Source organism: Crassostrea angulata, chromosome 2, assembly GCF_025612915.1.
Source record: "Crassostrea angulata isolate pt1a10 chromosome 2, ASM2561291v2, whole genome shotgun sequence".
NCBI lineage: Eukaryota > Metazoa > Mollusca > Bivalvia > Ostreida > Ostreidae > Magallana > Magallana angulata.
This window is the reverse complement of record NC_069112.1, coordinates 57,563,414-57,579,211: the sequence shown is the minus strand read 5'-3', so window position 1 is coordinate 57,579,211 and position 15,798 is coordinate 57,563,414. Positions and strand designations below refer to the sequence as shown.

Genomic DNA, 15,798 nt, shown 5'->3' with positions numbered 1-15,798 from the left:
AACCTGCAACTCCGCAAGAACCTCCGTTGTTGCAAGCAGTGGTGTTACAACACGATTCACAAACTTGAAATCTACCGTCGACATCCTCATCAAAATCAACTTCAAACGAATCGGGAGCACCTTCCTTGACCATAACCTTCCTTCTTCCAACTATTGATGTTTGAGGCCCACCTTTGCTGCTACAGACCTAGAGACAAATAAATCCTTTTACATAGTATAACGATCGAATAATTAACAATTTTGAATTTTTAGTTTTCGTTCATAAATGCTAAGATATAATTTTAGTTCCCACTGACCAGAGACACTGTGACATATGGTTTAAAACACGGTTTGATACATGTTCAAGTTTTACTTTTTAATTTATTAGAAACATCAGCTAAAACAATTTTATTTTAAGTAATTCTACTGTCAATTGAATACGATAAATAGTCTGAAGTTATAATGAAACATTTGGTTTATCATAATAACACTTGATAACTCACAACATTACTTTTACATCCCAAGTCATAATAAATGACGTTGTGTCTAACATACCTTTCCATGTAGCATTGCTGTATGAGAACAATAGCGTATAAGACATGCATACATTGTATCTACAATATTATTTGAAGTAAAAATGACATGAAGCACACCTGGTTCGTTCTATAACACACATGATATTTGAATATGAGCCAAAAGCTCTAGTGAGTTTCTCTGATAAGAAATTGTGTCCGTCATTTGTTGCATTATCGTTGGCGTCATAAACCCTTTTTTCATTGTAAGGTTTGGGCCATCAGGGAGATGGAATTTTTATAAGAGCATATTTTAAATTGGAATAAAAGAAAAACACTTTAAAATCAAAGTTTTTGAAACTAAAACATCAAAAAGAGCTCAAAGTTAAATATAAGAATGTGTGGAGAAAAATTAAAAAATCTTTTTAAAACGTGTATTCTAATCTGTTTACATATTTTGCAGTTAATACTCTAACAGTGGTCTAAAGTATTTCTAATTAGGTAAAGCTATTGTTGCTGAGGTTTATTTAGGAATGTTTGGAGAGAAATTTAAATCTGTTTATAAAAATCTGTATTCTAGGTTGTCTAGATATTTTGCAGTTAATACTCTAATGATGGTTTTAAGCTTTTTTTATCAGTTAAAACTAAAGTTGCATAGGTAAGCCATGTGGTCCCTGGGTCTCTTGTTATATATTAACGGTATTTATAGAACTCAAATTGACGATGAGAACTGAATTTGGCGCTGTGTCTGTTTTAGAATCTAAACTTATTATGACTGTAACAAATTTGCAGAAAAAATATTCCCCTTTCTTAGCCCTGCAAATTGTTTGTAGAACGGTGTTTAATTAGCTGGCAAGGTCAATTGACTAAAACGAATTAAAAAAATGTAATTGCCAAATAATATTCAACGTTTTGTTATTATATTTGAAAAAGAATCCAAATTGGCATAAACAAACTTATTCTTATCATGCACACATCACTAAAGAAGGCTGTGTGGTTCATAAATCGTCCATTACATCCAGCCTACAATTTTGAAATATGGCCTTAAGCCAGACATTTTCATTAATTAAAACTATAAAAAGTGCGATATGTCTTCCTTTTAAATCATACTTAATAAAATTAATAAATCATTCAATTTCAGTTAACAGAGATCTTTGTTTCAAAAAATAAATGTTGAAAAAGTATACAACCATCTACCTTTCTTTCAAAATCTTACCTGGTGATTACCACATCTGGTCACCAAGTAACATTCGTGGGGGCTGTTACAGTTCATACATAACTGACCCGCCACTAAAAATAGGCTATATATTTCGTTTTAACCAACACTACATATACAGTCAACGAAAACCATCAATAAAGTGGACGACACTCAGTGCAGATGATATGGGTGTCAAATTCATGACAATTTGTATATTTTAATGAATGCACGAAAATTAAAGAATGAATGTGTTTCGTATGTATGCTCGTTTACTTAAAAATGCAAGTCATATGTAGATTAATATTAAGTTTTTATTTATTACTGTCATACAATGTAGTATAGTTAATTGAAATTATATCATTATTTTGGATTTTTGTTATCTATTTTCATTGGAACGCAGTATTAAGAACTTTGTATAATCTTATACAGTACTTAGATGTATTCACTGAATTATTTTTCGTGAATGTCACGTCCGAGATAATTTGAATAGCACTGCGCAGCCGCGAAATCATTGAACTGCAAGCAGTCGAAGTGACAAGACGTGGTCTTGATCGCTCTTTGCTTATTATACTTATTGTGTTTTTTATATTGGCGAGGTCAATATATTTATATACTTTTAATAGTATATAAACGAATTCTGACGTGGTCAGCAATTCAGTTTTGTGAATCAGTTGGCTAATTTTGTTTTTGACGTGGTCAAAATCTCGTGGTGTTGTACCGAAACCATGTGCGTCATGGCGGACGCTAATATGGCCGTAGAGTCTCACGTAGATGAGAAAGCTGCGAAAGGGAAAACGAAAGTCCCAAGTAAAGGTGCGTCTTCGGAGAAGACGAGAAGTAAACGTTCTGCTTCGGATTCCGCATCCACGAGTTCTCGTGTGTTTAGTGATCATAGCAACAATGGCGGTGGACATGACAGTGCCCCAAACGCCGAGATACTCAGTATATTGAGAACAATTCAAGAGAATCAAAAGAAACAAGATGATAGAATGGCCGAAATAGAGAACATGTGTTGTGACTAAAAGTATCAAGATGACTATGATGATTACGGCGATTTTAATGACGACCCAGGAACTTCCGGTGAACATGAGGCTGCTTCGAGGAAGCGCGCATCTGAAGATGTTGATACATGTACTGACAACAGGTTTGTCAATGCAGGCAGAGGTGTCCAGGTAGCGTAGTGGACAATGCACTCGCTTTTCACCGCTGCGACCCGAGTTCGATCCCCGTGATCGACAGAGGTAGTATGTGATAGGGTATGGCGGTCGCCCGCTTGGACGCGTGGGTTCTCTCCGGGTAGTCCGGCTTCTTCCCACACCAATGGCCCCCTCGCTCTAACATCCGTGCCAACGAGAGCATTTAATATAAGTTGTAGAACTTATCAATCGTTGTAAAATAAATACAGTTCAGTTCAGTCAATGCAGGCAAAAAACTTAAAGTCAAAGATACGTGTGATAAACCTATCGATGACGAACTTGCTAATCTAGTGACAGATTGGTTCAGCGAGAGAATCGAAGAAGAACGGTATGGTGAATTACTTAAAGCGATAAATCGCCCTGAAAACTGTCCTGCGTTAGTTACGGTCAAGACAAACCAAATGGTGTGGGATTTTTTGAGCCCAATGACCAAGTCTTCTAACAAGAAGATGCAGAATATTCAAACTTCTTTAGTTAAAGGTGCTTACATATTTACTCGGCAAGTGTGATAATCCCGAGATATTGGACCTGCTGGGAAATGCCACGGAATCATTGGCATTACTTGGACATGCTAATAAACAGTTGTGTATGTTACGCAGGGAGTCGATGAAACCTGACATGAAAGGTAAATATACTCACCTTTGTAGTCATAATTTAAAGTACACTGACTATTTGTTTGGTGACGATGTACCAAAGAAAGTCAAATACATTACTGATTGTTCTAAAATTAGTAAAACAATTGGACTTGGCTTTAGAGGAGGGTTTCGTGGCCGTTCAACTCGAGGTCGAGCAAGAGGACGATTTGTACGAGGTGCTGCAAGAGGTCGTGTCCCTACTCTAGTTCGTCAGCATACTCATCTGATGCAAAAAAACTACCAACGAAGAGGCCTGCAGAGTCGCCTCCAGAAGTAGTTGAGAAGGTATGTACCTCTAGAAATAAGTTTAGAGCAGGTGTGCTTAAGAATTTTATTTCTGAATGGGAACAGTTAACATCAGACAAAACTATTTTGGATATTGTGAAAGGCTGTCACTTAGAGTATGAGAATAATATAGCTCCTGTACAAATTTCAAAACCTTTTGAACCATGTTTTAGTGCAGCTGAATCATGCGTGATAGACAATGAAGTTAAATTGTTATTAGAAATGAATGTAATTGAGGAGTTGTCTGAATATGCTGACTTCAGTGATGGTTTCATTTCCACCATTTTCACTAGACCCAAAAGGAATGTTAGTTATAGAGTTATATTTAACTTAAAAAAGTTTAACAAAAATATTGTGTATCATCATTTTAAAATGGACACTTTTGAAAGTGCTCTTGAATTAATAACTCAAGGTTGTTATTTTGCTAGTGTTGACTTAAGTTAAGCATACTATAGTGTGTGTGTGGCAGAAGAACACAGAAAGTTCTAGAGATTTATTTTGAGAAATTTTTACAAAATTACTGAAACCTGTGTTTGCAACACTAAGAAAATTAGGACATGTCATTATTAAGTATATCGATGACTCGTTACTGTTAGAGAGTTCTGTGCAAGATCATGTCTCTGAAACTTTGGCCCTAGTAGAGAGTTTAGGTTTTGTAGTTAATTATGAAAAATCTGTTCTAGAACCAAGTACTAAAATCACTTTCTTAGGAAATGTTATTGATTCTGAATTGATGATAGTTTTTCTTACCGACGAAAGAAAGTTGTCTATTTTAGAGGCATGCAAAAAATTAAAGAAAAGAACAAAAGAATAAAATTAGGGAAGTTGCCAAAGGTATTGGATTGTTAGTGGCTATCTTCTCGGCCGTAGAATTTGGTCAGTTGTTTTATCGTGACATGTAAAGGGCAAAGACGGATGCACTTGTACACTCACAGTATGACTATGATGCTTCAATGATTATAACAAAAGAAATTAAAATAGAATTAGATTGGTTGATTTTTAACATTTCTACAGTAGTAAGACGAATTGTACATGAACCATATGAAATTATTATTACCTCTGATGCTTCTCACCTTTGATGGGGTGCAGTAATTAATGATTTAAAATCAGGGGGTAGATGGACCATTGAGTAAGCTAGAAATCATATCAATTATTTAGAACTGCTAGCTTGCTTTTTTGGACTTAAATCGTTTTGCTCTGCTGTGACGAAAAAGAATATTAGATTATTTATGGATAACACTACAGCTATATCATACATCAATAACATGGGGGGTATCACCTCAATAAAATGTGGACAAACTTGCAAAAGAAATCTGGTTCTGGTGTATAAAAAGGGAGTTGTGGTTAAGTGCATGGCATATACCTGGTAAAGATAACTTAAAAGCGGACAATTTGTCGCGCAAATTTGATGATCAGATATAATGGATGTTAAGTAAATCTGTGTTCAACAGAATTATGTCAAAATGGGAACAACCTGAAATTGATTTTTTTGCCACAAGATTGAATAAGCAAATATTGTTCTTGGCATCCTGACCCAGATGCTCGTTATGTCAATGCATTTAGTTTTTCTTGGACAAATATGTATGGTTATATCAATCCTCCTTTCAGTCTCATTGGACGTGTGGTGAGAAAGATTTGTCAGGACCAGGCAGAGTGCGTTCTTGTGACTCCAGTTTGGACAACACAGCCATGGTTCAACCGAGTACTAGAGGTATTGGTGGATCATCCAGTAATTTTACCAGTGACGGGCAATCTGTTGACTCTTCCGGGCACGGATGTGCAGCATCCTCTGAAGGACTCGTTAGCTCTGATGGCATATCGAGTGTCCGGTTGCAGTTCCAAAAACGAGGAACTTCTCGCCAAGCAGCCTCCATCCTAATGAGATCATGAAAGTCCGGAACCAAGAACCAATATAAAACGTTTTATAAGAGATGGTTTCAGTACTGTGGTTAAAAACGGTTGATCCATTTTGTACAACTATAGAAACTGTTGTTGAATTTTTAGCATATCTTTTTCACCAAGGGTTAGGTTATAGCGCTATTAATACAGCCCGATGGGCGTTATCTTCTCTTGGTTTGATTTTTGATGATTTTTCTGTTGGATGTCATCCATTGGTTATAAAATTAATGAAATGTGTTTTTTAACCTGAGACCATCAAAATCAAGATATGTACATACATGGGATGCATCTATTGTTTTAAAGTACCTGAGAAAATTGTCACCTGTTAAATTTTTGAGTTTGAAAAACTTGACATTGAAGTTAGTTATGTTGATTAGTTTAATTTGTACAAGTACAGTACAAACTATTTCATGTATGAAACTTAGTAATATGACAAAAAGGGAGAACAGTTTTGTCTTCACTTTTAGTGACCTTTTGAAAACATGTACATGTAGACCTAACAGTAGCATGTCTGATTCATTGTTCATAAGTTATGTACAGCCTCATAAGGAGGTATCAAGAGACACTATTGCACGTTGGATTAGAACTGTTATGAGTGCTGCTGGAGTTGATACCACTATTTTTAATGCTCACAGTGTTCGAGTAGCTTCTGTGTCCAAAGCAAAAGGGAACTCTGTTCCTGTTGATGATATTTTGACAAAAGTAGGATGGTCCAATGTTGAAACCTTCCGAAAGTTTTATGATAAACCTGTTGTCAAAAATGACAAGTATTCAAATGTAGTTTTGAAATTGAATTAAAGAGTTTGTATCATATAGAAAAAAATGTGTTGTGCTTTAAAAATTCACATTATCTCGGAAGTGACATTTACGAAAAATAGTTAGGAAATTAAACGAGACTTACCTTGGTAAAGGCGAAGTTTGATTCCAATTATTGGAGTAAATAAAAGGCACTGTACAGATAAGGTGCCTCCCTCCTACCCTGCAGGTGTTGTAAGTTGGAGCAAAAAGGAACAGAATTATATGTGGAATGTATCAACCCAGAATTTTTTTTAACTTTGAAGCAATGATTTCGCGGCTGCGCAGTGCTATTCACCTTATCTCTACAGTGCCTTTTATATACCCCAATAATTGGAATCAAACTTCGCCTTTACCAAGGTAAGTTTCGTTTAATTTTTACGAAAATTTGTTTTAGGAGAGAATGGTAAAAAATCGAATAATATTTTTAAGGTCATTAATTTCTCGAGTAAAACGTTGCTTAACTATCTAACTAGATCTGCAGCAATATTAGATAACTCTAAATTATCCGGAAAACTTTAATTCGTTCTAAAAATCTGCCGCTTTTTTATAAAACTGATTTGTCTTGTATAGTGTTAACAATGCAATTGGCTTTTCAACGAACTGCTTGACTTAATGGGTACATTTGTAATAGAACATAAAGCAGTTATAATAACGCATTTATCAGATTATATATAAATCATAATCACTCGTTGGACGACTGTTCACTGATCAGACTTTTCATTCGAAGTGACCAACTGTGACTATCATGAGTTGAATTTGAAAGATAAATACAATTAAATTCATTTTGATATCGTAAACTACAAGCTAATATAAACATCGTTGTTTGTTAACGTTTACAACGTTCGTTTACTTATAACAGTTGCAACGTTGCACTTGCTCAGGCATTAAACATCGATATTTTACAAAACAATCTTTAAAGAAAAAAATATGTTAAAAATACAGTCTAGACTGTCTTTTGTAACCATGCAAGGGACCGATAAACAAGAGGCCAATTGGGCCACATCACTCACCTGTGGAACAATGGCTTTATATATGTGTGCCATATGGACCCTCGGTAGAAAAAAAAAGAATACTATAAAATAAACTGTATCCGAATTTTACACTTATTTTCCTACACTTAATCTTCGACATTGTCTCCTTATGAAATACGATTTTTACCAAAAATAAGATCTTATGCAAGATAAAAAACTAAATTTTTGGTAGGGGTACACTGTTAACTCATATTCCCTTTATTTTAGTTTTGCCCCCCCCCCCCCCCTCAATTTATAAAACAATCAAATTATATATGAGAATATGCATATATATAGGTACATATTCATCTTCAACTACATTGTACTAGTTAGTTATTGTATTTTATTAAAACAATTCCTACATGTGAAAGAAGAAATTTAAACTTCAAGGCGCTCAAATTAAGAACATTCAAAAATTTGATTGGTCTTCCGCATTATAAACGATTGTTGTTTACCACGTGTGAACTCCTGCGACGTTTTATAACCTTACTCACTTGATTGATGAATACACTAGAATGAAAAAAGTTATCATGTGATGTGTTAAAGAGCTATTACATGTATAATCAATGCATTGGCGTCGGAACTGGGTGGACCCCCCCCCCCCCCACACACACTTTTTTGGGCAGTCAGACATAGCCGTATTTAAAATCTTTTTTGCTTGTCGAGATTTCTGATAAGGTCTACCCCCCCTCCCCCACCCCTCTCAATGAGCCACAGATTGCAATGTATTGACAGGCATATCGCTCTATTTTACTAAGGCCCATCCTTTATTTTCATCTTTATTCAAAATCAACATTAACAAATGGCTACAAATCAAGATGATTTTCCGCTGTAATTTGTTTCATAGTAATAGCGACAATACATTTATCCCTGTAACAGTAATGTTTTAAACTCTTTTAAAGAGGTCGTTTTTATTTGTGTCTGAAAAACCAACAAAGTTGGTGTAGATTCATTGTATAAGGAGGGGCCCAAAAAGTTGTTACAACATATCATCCTTTTAATTTTTCTGTACAAGTATTTCACGTTTAGTGAGACATTTCTAGTGGTAAATTGAAATTTCAGCGTCAATCGCAGAATTATAAGCAAGAAACATAACTCACAATTCTGTTTGCTTTGAGTCAGTTTTTTTGTTCACAAGAGTTAATTACATTTAACATAGGATTTTTAAACTTGGTGTTTCCTATTCAGAATGAACAAAAGCAAGGCCTCAGTTCTGTGAGCAAAGCTCTGTATCTTGCTTATAATTCGAAACTTGACACAGCAGAATATGGTTCGTAAAGAGAAAATTTTAAACAATTAAAACAGAAGAAACATGCACTAAAACAAAGAAAGAGCACAATTTATTTGTCATAATATATATATATATATATATATATATATATATATATATATATATATATATATATATATATATATATATATATATATATATATATATATATATATATATATATATATATATATATATATATATATATATATATATATATATATATATCTAGCAGCAAAAACAATCTCCGTTTAGACTGAAAATGCACAGAATCTTAACAAAGCAAAGCACGTTGCATTATAATCAACCATTACGTTGAGATCGTACCGAATTACCAATAGAATGTACAGTATTTATACCGAGCGCAGCGAGAGGCGGGCGAAGCCTGCCTTGCGAAGCGAGGATTATGGTAACACGTATATATAAGAAAATCAGTGAAAAATGAAAGTTGAAACAGGGGTACTAGGGCCAAAAAAAAATTCTTCCAGCCCTGGGCGCTGCCATATTGGCAGCCATTTTGTTTTTTAAAAGTTAGTTCGATCACTGATTGACTGGTACTTCTCGATGTTTATTGCACCTAAACTCGATTAAAATTTTCCAATGTTTCAATAGAAGGTAATTTGAATTAAATGAAATAAAAAAGGAAACCAGATAAGTTTCAATACTGCTTTTATCAAGAAACACGACTAGTTCAATGTATGTCTTATCAAATTATCAGATGGAACATAAAAACATTAACATCGAGGAACTGATCTTTTAGATACTGATTAAAGTATTCAATTTTACTAGCGCGGCATTTATATGAATGATATTGATAAACAATGAAAGAAGAATTCTATAAAAAGGTTCGGAATAAAGTAACTCTTCGGCTATTTCCGAAGACAAAACGTGTACGTTTTACGTCTGTAATATGACGTCATAATGTAGGCTGAACACGCGACGTTTAGTTAAACTGATGATATGAGTAGGCAACCAGGCGGATCCTACTGTTCTAAAAAAATCAAACTGCACTGTGTTTAATATGTGCTCGGTCCAACGGTCACACCGTTTACATATTAATATAATATGTTGTTAGTGCATCAAATTTTGCTCATTTTGCGCAGGTAAACAATTATTTGATTCGATACGTAAACATTCCAAAATACAGGCAATATTTCCCCTCAAGTTAAAAAGCATCAACGAAATTCAAAACAACGTAAAACCACGGTCACGAGTGAAAATGTCAACGCATTGAAAGATTTCAGCTCAATTCACTTCACCAAATCGGCACAAATATGTTTAGCAAGTTTCAAGTATCCCTTCGCACGTAAACTGTTGCACAGCAAGGAAATACATCTTAGTCAGTTTGACCCGTTTGTCATGCATCAACATTCAAACGTGGCTGCTTTATACAAAGAACTTTTGTTTTCGATACTGAATACCGAACCCAAAGTTATAAACTGATTGACTGCGATTATCTCTATTTTTATTTTCGTAAATTACTCAAATTTGAAACAGAATTCGCCTATAATTTTTGCAATTTATATTTTCCTTTCTATAAGGATTATTTATGTAAAATTACGTTGAATTTGACTCAGTAGTTCTTGAGAAGAATATTTTTTAAAATGCACCCCCTTTTTACAGTTTCGAGGTTTTCTCCGTTTTAAATGAAGATCAGTCTTTCATTTCTGCAATTCATAATCACCTTTCTATAGGGATGCTTTGTGCCAAATTTGGATGAAATTGACCCAGTGGTTTTAGAGAAGTTCAAAATGTGAAAAGTTTATAGACGGACAATCAGAAGGACGGACGGACGGACAGACGGACGACGGACAAAATGTGATCAGAATAGCTCACTTGAGCTTTTAGCTCAGGTGAGCTAAAAACCCACATAGGACAGGGAGTCACATAACGCAGTCTAAGTTCAAAATCTTTTGAGCTACCTTTTGCCTCTCTATAATAATTGGTATCAAATACACATGTAGTTAATTCATACATCTTTAAGCTATAAAGTTTTGATAGACCAAAATTAAAATTTCATCATCTTAATTTTTTTTTTATTTTGTACAGAATAACTTATTATAAAAACAAATGGGAGTGTATGAGTAAACTCAGTATGTTTTTGTTTCCCACAAATGGACTTTGACAGTATGATTTAATTGTTTTGTATTATTGAATGACTGGCAAGGTAAAACGATTTTAACTACATTTCTGCAACGTAACAATCTATGATGTTTTCTTTATGGTATTTTCGTTTACCAAGTAAAAATAAACCATGCGTAGTTTTACACACGTTTTTCATATCTATTAATCTGACTCTAAACCTGTGTTTATAGTACTCGTACATGCATGACGTCGGACTTGTTATCCGCCACGTTGTTTATTTGACCAAGCACCCTCCCATATTCCTCTTTATACACGTGTTAATAACACAACTTTCTTGTAAATATCGATGTATGTGTGGATTCAACTTGAAAATGTACATGTCCAGATGAGTTTGGCCGAGACGTCCGTTGACCAAATAACAATAAACAGCTTAAAAACTGATGTTTCAATTACTATCGGGCCGCCATGTTTGTTTATACAGGGTGCGACAAAAGTCGTCATTAGAGATATAGCGGGAGTCTTGAAAAACCTTATGTATGGGGTTAAAGGTGATAACTGTTAACATGTTAAGTGATAAATACTCTTATTAGTTATGGAAACGAAACATTTCAAATGTTTCCCAGCTTGGGACGCCATTTTAATTTGCTAAAAGTCGCTTAAAACGGTCTACACAGCAGTTTGAGACTAAAAAAGGACGTTCGCTTCTCACGTAAAGCCGGGGTCGCTTAATGCAGGGTTTTCATAGAGGAAATTACGTTGGGCGGTCTTAGACAGAACAGAGAGTTGCTTGATACAGAGAGTCGATAAGGCAATTTAGACTTTACTAAAAGAGAAAAATAATTTATTCTGGTTGTAACGCGGCATTTGATTGGATAGAAATATTTCGTTAAATTTGTATAACCTGGTTTGCACGTCACAAGACACGTCACAATGTACCAACGTCATAAACGTACTAATCCGCTTGACGTTACGTTTGAATTTTTGAACATATTTTATTATTTTTTAAAGTAAAACGGACCCAATTTGTACAGCAAATTACAGAACATTAAAGTATAAGGAATGAACTCAATATCAAGTTATACTCCTATGACCTGGGTTGGAGCAATTTACGCTTTTTTGTAATCTGCTTCGCGGATAAGATATATATTCTGATAATGATCTGTTAAAAGTTAATTGATTTTTCTAAATAATGCATAACTTGTTTATGGTTCAAAATATAATTTGTCACACAAGGTCATAATTCCAGAATAAGGGGTAGGTGGATTCCTATTGTAGTATTTTTCTTAAATGCCAAGAATGTTACCATGAAAATATATAAGTTATAAAACACATGCTAAGGTTGATATGTGAAATTTAGAAAAGGAACCATTGTCAATTTTTTGTATGCCGTCAAACGTTGTTCAAAAGCTTCAAAATTTGACGTGCTGATTTCAGCAATATATTGATAAAACTATGATATTGCTATGCAAAAATGTGGTGAACAATTTTGAAATTTGTTTTCGTTCTAAAATTTAATGAATATAATTTGCAAAATAAATTCCATCAATCAAAGTAATTATTGCAGAAAATTGAAACTGTTAAAAAAAATTTTACCTACTAAAACTTCGGCAGAGTATATCAATCTGCATTGCAAGAGAGCAGTACCGCTGTTATTGCGAAAGGGTCTATTACTTTAAAAATACTCCCTTGCAAGGTAAGGAAAGTAGTCATGAAAATAATATATGCTAACGTTGTAGTAAACATCATAAAGTGAATTTGTTAAAAAGGCCAAAAAAAAAAAAAAAACCATTAACAAATACTTTTACATTGCAACGTCATGTCCCCCCTTAAGTGTTTCTATTGTTTTCCTTTTTCGAAGGGGGGGGGGTGCAACATAAAAGAGAACTGGTTTAATTAATGTATTGCGTTAGCCGTGCTGTTTTTCTATCAAAATCATCATTTTTTTATTAGACAAAAAAGAAATCAACACAAAGTTTTCTGTTAAATTTTAAAATTTAAAGTTTACCTTGACTTGGAAATGTTCCAATGACAATTTTATTCCTTTTAATTGTATTTTATAAATCCTGAACAGCCGCACAACTTGACTTTAGCGTACTCTTACATAATGACTACGAACAAATATATTACACAATTTGAGGAATTGCATATAAATAGAATTTGTGCTGAGACCTTTCCAACACGAACAGGCAATGTCAGGTCATCTGAATTCATCACGTTCTACCTTTGGAGAGAGAGAGAGAAAGAGAGAGAGAGAGAAAGAGAAACAGAGAGAGAGAGAGAGAAACAGAGAGAGAGAGAGAGAGAGTGAGAGTGTAATGTCTCGTTTTATTGTAAGATAAATTATCAATGATAGTTACATCATTAAACAAAATACAAAATTGATAACGTTGAATTGAGAATAATGCAAAGTACAACTTTTTTTTCTGTTTAAAGTTATCTTATTGGTTCTAAAAATCACGTGACAAACAATTAAACCGTAATGCTTTCGTCGACAAATGCTATTTTTGTATTCCCCTTATTAATTGTCTTAGCTATTTAATTATTTTCTTTTTATTTCAAAAAACAATCTGCAACAAACATTCGTGATTATATTGGTGTTCGAGTGTGATTGTACTTTAAATTGTCTTAAAGTTCTACGTTTAATGTTATTTTTATGTACATTAAAGCAAAGATAAAGGTTAATAGATGTTTCGTATTGACTTTAAAAAAATCATTTATCTGAATATCGGTGTACCATTATATTCACAAATTAACAAATAATTTAGCCGCCATTGAAAGTTTATCTTAACGAAGTATTTTCATACTAAATCCAAATATTTTCTTAAGGATCCAATTTTGTAAATCTCAAAATATATTAAACAATGTCTTCATCAAATATCTTAAAAAAACAAAACAATTAAACGTCTTTCTTTTTTAATTGAAGATACAAAAAAAACCAAAACAAAGACAAAACAAAAAAGGAAAGAGCAAAACCAAGAAAATATAACACAAAAAAGTAAAAAACAAAACAAAAAACAAAAACGAAATAAAGCAATCATATGATTCAAAGCAAATAATGGAATTTTGTTTCCGTTTTAAAGCGCTAAGTATAACCCAGTGCTTATTGTCGTTAGACTTCTTCTCCCGATCGAATTACCGCCCCGTATTAGCAGAAATATAAATCATATAACTGGTTAGGGAACCAGTTTAAGGAATTTATGCACATAACTTCACGGGCTATTATGAATCTAATGATTTTATGATTTTAAAATCTGTTTTATTCAAACAAAACTTTCTTGCTGAGGGTTTAGCTATGCTTAGTAGCCATTTAGCGATGTTGCAAAATACCTTAACCTGCACCGGTAGCTGCATAAACAAAACAAAATAGGTAGTGTTTTTTAAGTAGAATAACACATCTGAAAAAAGTCACTCAAAATGGCAGTAAAATAATAGAATATAGATATATCATGAAAAATAAACTGTACATATGTCAAACAGCACAAATCTACCAATTTGGGGTAATACAAAACCATGAATACATATTAATTCAGTTCAGTATGAAGCAACAGAATTTCCAACAGGATTCAAACTCAGGATGTACGGATCATACGTCTCACACTCTAATCACTCGGATATGGAGTTAATTGTGTGCTGCTGTCGATAAACTAAGAGGCATTTTGATCAAATATCAGCAATTTTGTGATGATGTGTTTTTCCACCTTTGAGTGCTGAAGACGACCTGTAAAAAAAGCATAGTTTTTGGTGCTCGCCACTCTCCCCAAGCACGTATATAAGGAACTGACTAAACGCTTGCACTTTTTGTAGATCTCACCTGTGTTGACGTTTATTTTACCTCGCCATTAAGTTATTTAATAGACGCAACAACATACCAGCTAAATGCAATACATATGCACAAGAAAATTCAATTCAAAACATCAATTATAATGGTCACTGAAATAAACTTATTAAAAAAATGCACGTATAACAACAATATAAAAGTGCAAAAATTAGACAAACAAATGTTTTTTACACGTTGCACACAAGATACAGGTGTGAAATCAAGTGAACCTAAATCAAAGGCTTTTGTATGCCATGTTTAAGGCAATTGTCTATTTACAAGTCGTGTTCAACCTTAATTTGCATTAACTATAGTGTAGATAATAAATCATAATGTATATTTAAAAAAGAGAGAACATAAACTCTCTTTTCTTAATCAAACATAAATTGAATAGGGAAAATATTGATGAGTACATATACAACGCCACATTGACCCTCCTGGCCTTAAAAAGTTTCAATTGATTTAAATTTGAAATGTGCAACAATTTCAATGAATGTCTCATTTCTTACTTAGCCTGCACAAAGTAAATGTCCTTTGTAGCCAAGCTGGGTTAGCGCTTTTCAGCACTTTGACTAACATTATAACAGAATTAGTTAAACGTTCTTTTGGCCTTGTCTAAGTAAAATTTTAAAAAAAATATATTTTGAACAATTGCTCTAAACAAGTGTATTTGAATTGTCACATAACAAATATTCTTAAAAGCACCTTGTCTTCATAATAGCAGCATTGATTCCGTATAATTCCAGTTCTATTCTACATAAGTATATATATAATCGTTTTCATTTTTGTCAAAATGCTCCAGTTCTTGGTGAGCGGCACATCCGTTTTCTAGAACATAAATACTGTCGACATATGTATACGACTTTTCGACAGATTCGTCAACCTTTTCGTCTCGATTGCAACATCTTAAAATGGCCTTTCTGGATCTGAAAGGTAAGTAATACTTGTAATATTGACATACGGTATTTCCAAATGTTACAAATAAACAGGAACACTATTAAGAGGGATCTCTAAGATAGTGACCATGTTTAAACTGTATTGATATCTAATGTAAGAAGATCTCTATATAAACATTTGGGAAAGTATCCAAATTAAAAATAAAATTTTATGGATT

At 33.6% G+C, this 15,798-nt stretch overlaps 1 pseudogene; it reads right to left on the bottom strand.

The window, feature by feature from the left end:
• LOC128174549 (multiple epidermal growth factor-like domains protein 11) overlaps positions 1–15,798 on the bottom strand; it is a 158,881-nt pseudogene that overhangs the window by 89,731 nt on the left and 53,352 nt on the right.